The sequence below is a fragment of the Populus alba genome, chromosome 2 (genome assembly GCF_005239225.2).
Source record: "Populus alba chromosome 2, ASM523922v2, whole genome shotgun sequence".
Lineage (NCBI taxonomy): Eukaryota > Viridiplantae > Streptophyta > Magnoliopsida > Malpighiales > Salicaceae > Populus > Populus alba.
In genome coordinates, this window is record NC_133285.1 from 15,639,832 (window position 1) to 15,648,402 (window position 8,571).

At 34.9% G+C, this 8,571-nt stretch overlaps 1 long non-coding RNA gene across 2 annotated transcripts; it reads right to left on the reverse strand.

Moving 5' to 3' along the window:
- Window positions 1–787: 787 nt before the first annotated feature.
- LOC118050045 (uncharacterized) lies at window positions 788–2,808 on the reverse strand. Of its 2 annotated transcripts, none has more exons than XR_004687795.2 (3): window positions 2,281–2,808; window positions 1,576–1,686; window positions 788–1,497 (listed from the first exon to the last, which is right to left on the reverse strand). It is a non-coding gene; the product is annotated as an uncharacterized lncRNA (long non-coding RNA). The 2 variants fall into 2 exon arrangements; XR_004687793.2 differs by having other exon boundaries at window positions 792–1,468.
- Between the last annotated feature and the right edge of the window lie 5,763 nt (window positions 2,809–8,571).

The following is an 8,571-nucleotide window of genomic DNA, read 5'->3' on the forward strand; positions in this document are numbered from 1 at the left end:
AGGTTCAGATGTCACTCCTCATTTGAAGTTTAACCCAATTTTATTTGTTGTTTGCTTGGCTACAAAAAAAAAAATCTTATTTATGGTGTTCTTTCAAATGGTTGAGTTTGAGCATTGATTTTATGATGTAAATAGTCCTCTGTATTAGTAGGTTAATTTTTGTCTCACTTGCTATATATGTTCCCTGTATCTTCCCCTATATCCTCTAGTTGAAACACTCCTAATCAACAATTTCAGAAAATTCATTCTTTTCCGAAGCTTAACCAGCATAAAATTTGCTGCACAGCTTTCAACTTACGAATTGTAGTATCTTATTATATCAATACTTAATGTAGTCTATACTGTTTATTGTTGATGCCAAGTTTTTTACTTGGGAGACTAATTGAGAGAGCTAGGATTAGACACTGTAACGCTCAAAAGCAAAGCTTCAAAGAGTAGCAATCCTGCACTTCAAGAAGCAAAGCAAAGTGTCTCCTATTCAGAGTGTTAGTGAGTGTCGAGATTTATGTTTGCTTTGATAATTTGATACCCAGGCCCGTTACAATGGGGGTGATTACTTGTTTTGGAGGGTTCAGGTTCAGCTAGGGGTAAGCACAAAAACCAAAAAAATCAAGAAAAAATCAAACTGAACCGAATTTGATCACCCCTGGGTTCAGGACCTCACCTTGAACATGATGATGATGCCTTCCATTTCTAGGGAGATACGAACCTGACATGACAAATCTTAGTATCATGAGAAAAAATGACGACTTGAGTATCAATATGAAGTCAATTCCTGTAAACTCTTTCGGTGAACGTGAGTTACATCCAGATGAACGGATTTTACACAATGTAGCGAAGCACGCTGAAGATGGCTTTTTTTCTCCCATACCTGAAGCAATTCCATTAATGTATACTCTGAAATCTCAATGAAAACACAGTATCGAACCTTTTTTTTTTTTTTATATCAAATGTAAGATTTATATAGATAAAAAATAAACTGGAAGCCAGCAGTACATAATTACAGACATCAACAACTCTTGCTTAAAAGAAGGGACAACAACCTAAAAGGCTTGTGTTGGGGAACAGATTCCCCAGGTCAAGCAATCCAATCATACCAAGAGGGAACACACTCCCTGGAGAAATCAAAGCAAGACATCTTGCAGAACATAAATATAATTCAAAAAGCGCGTGCATGGGAACAGCTTCCCCAGACAGGCACTCAAAGCAAACAAGGAAACATACTCTCTTGAACAAACTATCCAGTATACCAGCCTAACTACCCAAACAGTGATGAGACAGGCTCCTTTAGAACACAGCAAAGCAAGCAATGTGCCTTCCAACAAGAACAGTCAATGTCAACCAGCAATCGCAACTCCAGCGAAACCAGCCAGCAGCTAGCCTAGCGCAAAATCTTCAAACCAAGCAGGGAGGCCATCCAGTATCGAACTTTATTGTGTCAAAGCATGGAGGCAAGGCTGGTGGAGGCCTGCAATAAAATCGTCAAAACTCTGGCATCTGATCACACCATACATTAGAGTCAACAATCTCAGATGAAAGCACTCAATCAAACAAAGCATCGGCCCTCAATCATACCAGAAAGCAGTGCGGATCAAGTGAAATGTTTGCAAGCCCATAACAAAACAGAGTAGACCAACTGATGATCTCCGAGTTTAGCATCATGAAGCACCTCCGGAGGATCGACAACTAAATATGTCGCAAGTAAATATATCAAACTCATCACTGAATATCTGAATGCTGCATAAAGGAGTCAATCCAAAATATCTCATCCAGGCAAGCCATTAAGTATACTTTGCAGAAGTAATCAAGCATTGTTCAGAAAATGAGGTCCTCTGTTTAACAGTAAAGCTGATAATAATTAGACCACACAAAACCAATAACCACCAGTTGCTACATGAGCATACTAGTCCAAATTTACCTCGCTGATTCCTTTTGTAAGAACCACATCAATAATTTATCAGATCCAATACTTGATCGTCATCAAGCAAACCAAGTAACGTCACAAAGCAATCCTAGAGATCAATCGAAATTAATACCAAATCAAGAGGGTAACGGAATTTGCATTCAACACCAAACCCCCTACTCGAATTTCGAGGCACTTCTAGACCAAATTAGAACTGCTTAAAACAAGTTTTGTGGAAAAGTAATAGCCCCGGCCTGTCGGTATATGTCTTTGTTACTCTGTTCAGCCTGAAATTAAACTCCACAAAGTTGTCAGATCAGCAAACTAATCGCAGTTAAATGGTCAGACAAAAAATAGCAGCTGGGGGTAAATTTTACCTCTGGTGAATCAAATGTCATAACGAGTGTGATAGAACCTTGGACTCCAATGCTAGCTGGCCGGGCCGAAAAATTTGTACTTTTAAGTTATAACATCATAGCAGTATGACCTTCCACAACCAGTCATCTGAAACAATTCAATTATTTGCCTCAGAAATTTTAGATTATATGATCCGTTAGTGATTACAGCTGTGGACTCAATCTTGAAAACTAACTTCTGCAGCAAAAATGGTACATGGTTCAGATATTCAGGAGGATTTCACTAAACATTCACCCATACCCACGCCAGCCATGAATTCAGCCCATGCAGCCTCCACTTTCTTTCAAAAGTGACCCAAGAAATTCACTCTAAATGATTTGTTTTACCTTTAATTAAATCAATGCAAACCTCAGCAACAACACTGGAAAATGGCAGAGAAACACAATAGTTTTACTCGCTACATGAAAGAAGAGATCTAATGCTTAATAGAAGAAAAATCATAGAGAAGGAAAGTATAGTACCAATAAAAACTGGACCAATTTATATTGCATTAAGAACGTTTTTGGCATTTTACTTGCCAAAAATTTTAATTTTGTTACATTTTTTTTTTATTTTTATGTTGCACTAATATATATATAAATTATTTTAAATAAAAAAACAATTTAAAAAAGTAAAATTTGGCAGTGATCCTCTTGTTTTGTGGAATTCTAGAAAAGAAAAGGAGCCTTTCTTGCAAAGCGGTTTTACAAAATGGGCCTTCTTAACAGGCAGACTTGGCCTGCCTATACAAAGCAAAGTAGCTAGTTGATAGGCCCGGAGAAAGGGTCCATCCTTTCGCTAAATAGACAAACCTACAGCCTTGCCGTGAATTGCGATTTCTTTACTCAAAAGACAACCACCAGTCTAGCTACCTGCCACCACCCTTTCACTCCTACTGTCTTCGTCAGCTAAATTTAGATCTTATTTTGGTGGTCAACGCTTGAATACAATCAGATCACACCTATTTTCAATGGGTAAGTCTAATGCATAGTTTTAAGACCCGGCCCGGTGGTCGACCCGGTCCAAGGCCCGGGTTCCGGGTTTTGACCGGGTCACCAGGTCTCGGCCGGGTCGCCGGGTCGGCTGGGTCAAAAAGAAATTTTAATTTTTTTTTTAAAAAATCAAAACGACGTCGTTTTAGCAAAAAAAAAAAAACAAAAAAAAATAAAAGTCAACGGGTTTGGGGCTGGATGTTGACCGGGTCTTGCCGGGTCAACCGGGTCCCTGGTCGACCGGGTCTGGCCGGGCCAATTCCCAAACGGGTTTTGGCCTTCACCCGGACCGGTCCCATGCCCGGGTCGGCCGGGTCCCGGGTCGACCCGCCGGGCCGGGCCGGGTTTTAAAACTATGGTCTAATGGTAGTTGTAAACCCTGGGAAAAAAATAAAATAAATAAATAAAGGTTGTTTAAATTGCAAACTAACTATATAAGAAATACAAGCGAAGAAATTCATGCATGTGGTTAAATAAAAACAGGAATTCAAAAATTTTTTAATATAAATTTTCGGTCGAAATAATTTGAGACATTATAATAAACCCGATAATGTTAAGGGTTGGATTTAATTTAAAAAAATAATACACTTAAAGAAAATGGAGCCTAAATGCAAATAATAAAAGTTATAAAGTATAAATACTCTCTTCTCACCGAAAATCTATAGGAACTATAAGAAAAGAAAATATGGAGTTTTATATCTATTCTTGCAAAATCAAGAGAGAAACACTAAGATTTCAAAAACCCATCCAATATTAAGGGTTTATAGATGAGATAAACACTTGTGAGCAAGAGATTAATGATTGGTAATTAAAAGTGCATTTTTATCAAGGTTTAATCAGAATTTTACCCATATCTGGAGTTCTAGAAGGTTAAATGACGTGAAATTTGGTGGGTGGAAGGAAAAGACAATTTTGAACAACTTTCATGAAGAACACTTTACCAAATTCTGATTGCATCAATGTCATTTTATCTAGCCAAAATGTTTGAGTGCTGCTGTCCACCAAGTCCACTAAATCAATAGTTGGCCACTACATCAATAATCAATTACCAAATGAATAGTTTCGAATTTTAGCTTATAAAAGGAGGTATTTGCCATCATTTAGGCATCTTATTTTTCAGATCAAGATCATGTTCTTGCTCTCTCTCTTTATATTTTTGTAATGCTTAAGTTTTGCTTTCATTAATCTCTTGTTCATGCTTTTCATTTCTTTTACTATACTTAGTTAACTTATATCATGTCTGTATTCTTATATTGTTTATTTATGTTTTTCTTTTTCATAATGTCTAGCTAAGTTAATTATGTCAAGGTGAAAAGGTTTCGCTAATGGTGTTAGGATAAGTATAATATAAACTCAATATGGACTTTAATACTTATATCCTAAACAACTTGCTATTAACATGTCTTATTATTTTTATCTTATTAATTCTTAATACCTTGCTTGTTAAATGGTTAATCTAGATTTGTGTTGCATAATACTTGGTACATCAAATACTTGATCCTTCATAGTCTTCGGCTAACATCGTTGTTATGAGAGAAACTTGATTTGTTGTCAATATAAGTTAGCATCATGAATACCTGATAAAATTTATAAGTATGTTGTTATGTAAATAAGATGATTAATATGATCATGTTGATAATTTATAAAGAGTTTATACGTTACTTATCTCTAATACTATTAGTGGATCCTCTAACTTTGACATTTGTTTTTATCATTGTTTAATCTTCACATTTATCCTACATATCAAAGTTCTCTTTAACTCACCACCACTATCATCGTTGTTGTTGTTGTTGTTATTTATAATTTATATAGTTCACCTTACTGTGGTTCGACCTCGGTCTTGCCTGGTTATTTATTATTTTGACACTCCTGCACTTGGGATAAGAAATCAACTCTTTGATCGTGTCAAGTTTTTAGGTCGTTGCCGGAGAGGTAAATTCTTGTATAAATTATAATATTTATTTTATTTTCACTTTTTACTTTTCTTGTATCTAACTTTTGTTTCTTTTGTTTTGTTTCCTTCTTCCTTTTATTTTCTTCCTACACGTGCATGAGAGTTTGGTCACATACATTAAGTGGTAGAATTTGTAGGGTATCCTCATCATTTTCAGAAAAAAATAGCCGAAGAAGATAACCAGTCGTTTCATAATGAGAATAACCAAGTTAGAACACTTAAAGATCATATGAATCCTACAAGAACAAGTGCACCCTCATGTATAATTTTCCCTCATAATGCATCTCACTTCAATTTTAAGCCAGACATTATTCAACTTTTACCTTCTTTTCATGGCTTAGATCTAGAAAATCTATACTTGCATTTGAGAGAATTTGAAGAAGTCTATAACGCCTATAATGACTTAAATTGTAGCATGAACACCATCAGATTAAAGCTTTTTTTTTTTTTCATTAAAAGATAAAGCTAAAACATGACTACAAAACCTTAGGTCAGGATCTATTTATACTTGGGATGAAATGCAACAACAATTTTTAAAAAAGTTTTTTCCATCTCACATATCAAACTCTTTCAAATGACAAATCACCACTTTCACTCAAAAATCAAGAGAAATATTGTACCAATGTTGGGATAGGTATTAAGACTTGCTTAATACTTGTCCTCATTATGGTTTTGAAACATGGAGATTTGTTTCACATTTTTATAAAGGGTTAACATCTAAAGATAGACAAATGGTAGAATTGATGTGCAATGAAACTTTTAAAAATGAAGACTCTAATGAAGCAATGGAGTATCTAGACTTGCTAGTTAAAAATGCTCAAAATTAGGACATTACAGGTGTTTATGAGGCACCAGGTAAGACTTAACCTCATACATCTAGTTGAGGAAAGTACAACCTTAGGGAAGATCATGACCTCCAAGCCAAATTTGCATCTTTAGCTAGAAAAGTTGAGGCACTAGAATTCAAAAAGAGTGGTCAATTAAAATCTGTTCAAGACATTGTGTGTCAAATCTGTGAAACGAATGAACATGCAACCAATGACTGTCCAACTTTACCTTCTTTCAAAGAATGCCTCCATGAACAAGCCCATGCTTTAAATAGTTTCCAAAGGCCCAATCATAACCCATACTCGCAAACATATAATCCTGGTTGGAGAAATCACTTAAATTTCAGTTGGAAGAGTGGTAACAATAATGCACAAACTTCATAGCCACCGTTTCAAGCACATCATAATTTCCAAAACTCTCATGAGTATGCACCTCCTTATGCTCCACCTCCTAGAATAAATCTTGAGGAACCATTGCATGCATTCATTGAAAAACAGGAGACAATCAACACTTAAAATGCTCAAACCATGGCAGATCTAAAAGATGCTTTTGCAAAATTCACATATACTCTTAGTTTTCAAAAGAAAGGTAAGTTTCCATCTCAACCACAACAAAATCCCAATAGGCAATACAATGCAAATGCAAGTAGTTCCGGAAGCCATCACATGGATTAAGTCAAATCAATCATCACTCTTCGCGGTGGTAAGGTTATTAAAAAAATCCACTCTTGAACCTTGTGAGAAAGATGATGAGTTAATCTCCGAGGGTAAGGAAAAGGTTGAAGCTGAACATTGCAAAGAAAAAACTGATTCCCCGCCAGCACTTCCATTTCCTCATGCCATGACCAAACAAAGGAAAGTCAATCACAACTTTGAAACTTTCAAACAGGTAAGGATCAATATACCTTTGTTAGATGTTATTAAACAAGTACCTTTTTATGCTAAATTTTTAAAAGATCTGTGCACTGTGAAGAGAAAACTGAATGTGAAAAAGAAAGCCTTTTTAGCCGAACAAGTAAGTGCCATTCTTCAGAACAATAATGCTTTGAAATATAAAGACCCTGGTTGTCCTACAATTTCTTGCTTTATTGGAGAACATAAAATTAAGAGAGCTTTACTTGATCTTGGAGCTAGTGTGAATTTACTTCCATATTCAGTCTTTTAGAGTCTCAATCTAGGTGAGTTAAAATCAACTTATATAACTCTTTTACTTGCTGATAGATTTGTAAAAGTGCCTAGAGGAATAGTTGAAGATGTGTTAGTATAAGTTGATAAATTCATTTATCCTGTGGATTTTATTGTCTTGGATACACAACCTGTTGAAGCATGTAATTCAATTTCTGTTATTTTAAGACGTCCATTTCTTGTAACTTCTAATGCATTGATTAATTGTAGAAATGGACTGATGAAGTTACCATTTGGAAACATGACATTGGATATGAATATTTTCAACATTTACAAGCAACCTGGAGATAATAATGATTTACAAGAAGTGGACTTTATTGAAAAATTAGTTGATGATCAATTTCAAACTACTTCCAGTGAAATTGAGTTTAATGAATTTGAAGATTTGCAAATGGTTAATTTTTAGGAAGAATCAAATGCAAGTAATTGGAGACCATAAATTGAAGAATTACCACCATGATCAATTGAGTCTATACCTTCAAGTGTTCAACCACCAAAATCTGATTTGAAGCCGTTACCATTCAATCTCAAAAACTCATTTTTTGGAGAAAATGAAACTTTTCTGGTAATAATCTCTTCTAAATTTAATGCACATCAAGAAGGTAAGTTATTACAAACTTTGAAAATGCACAAAAATGCATTAGGATGGACCATAGCTAACATAAAAGGAATTAGTCCTTTAATTTGCACACACAAGATTTATTTAGAGGAAAATACTAAACCCTTTAGAGAAATGCAATGAAAGCTTAATCTCAATATGAAAGAAGTAGTGAGGAATGAAGTTATTAAGCTTTTAAATAATTGAATTATTTATCCTATTTCTGACAGCAAATGGGTAAGTCCTACCAAAGTTGTACCCAATAAGTCTGAAGTTGCTATGATAACAAATGAGAAAAATGAGTTAATTCCAACTAAGACTATTATTGGTTTTCTGGAGTCACTGGAGTTACAGACTTCTTCAAATTATCTCAAATCCAAGTATGGATTTTCTAGATCTAAGCCATGAAAAGAAGGTAAAAGTTGAATAATTTCTGCCTTAAAATTAAAGTGAAGTGAGATGCATCAGGAGGGAAAATTATACATGAGGGTGCACTTGTTCTTGTAGGATTCATGTGGTCTCTAAGTGTTATAACTCGATTAGAGATAAGTATTAGAGATAAGTAACGTATAACTTTTTATAAATTATTAACATGATCATATTAATCATCTTATTTATGTAACATCATACTTATAAATTTTATCAGGTATTCATGATGCTAACTTATGTTGACAACAAATCAAGTTCCTCTCATAACAACGATGTCAGCCGAAGAC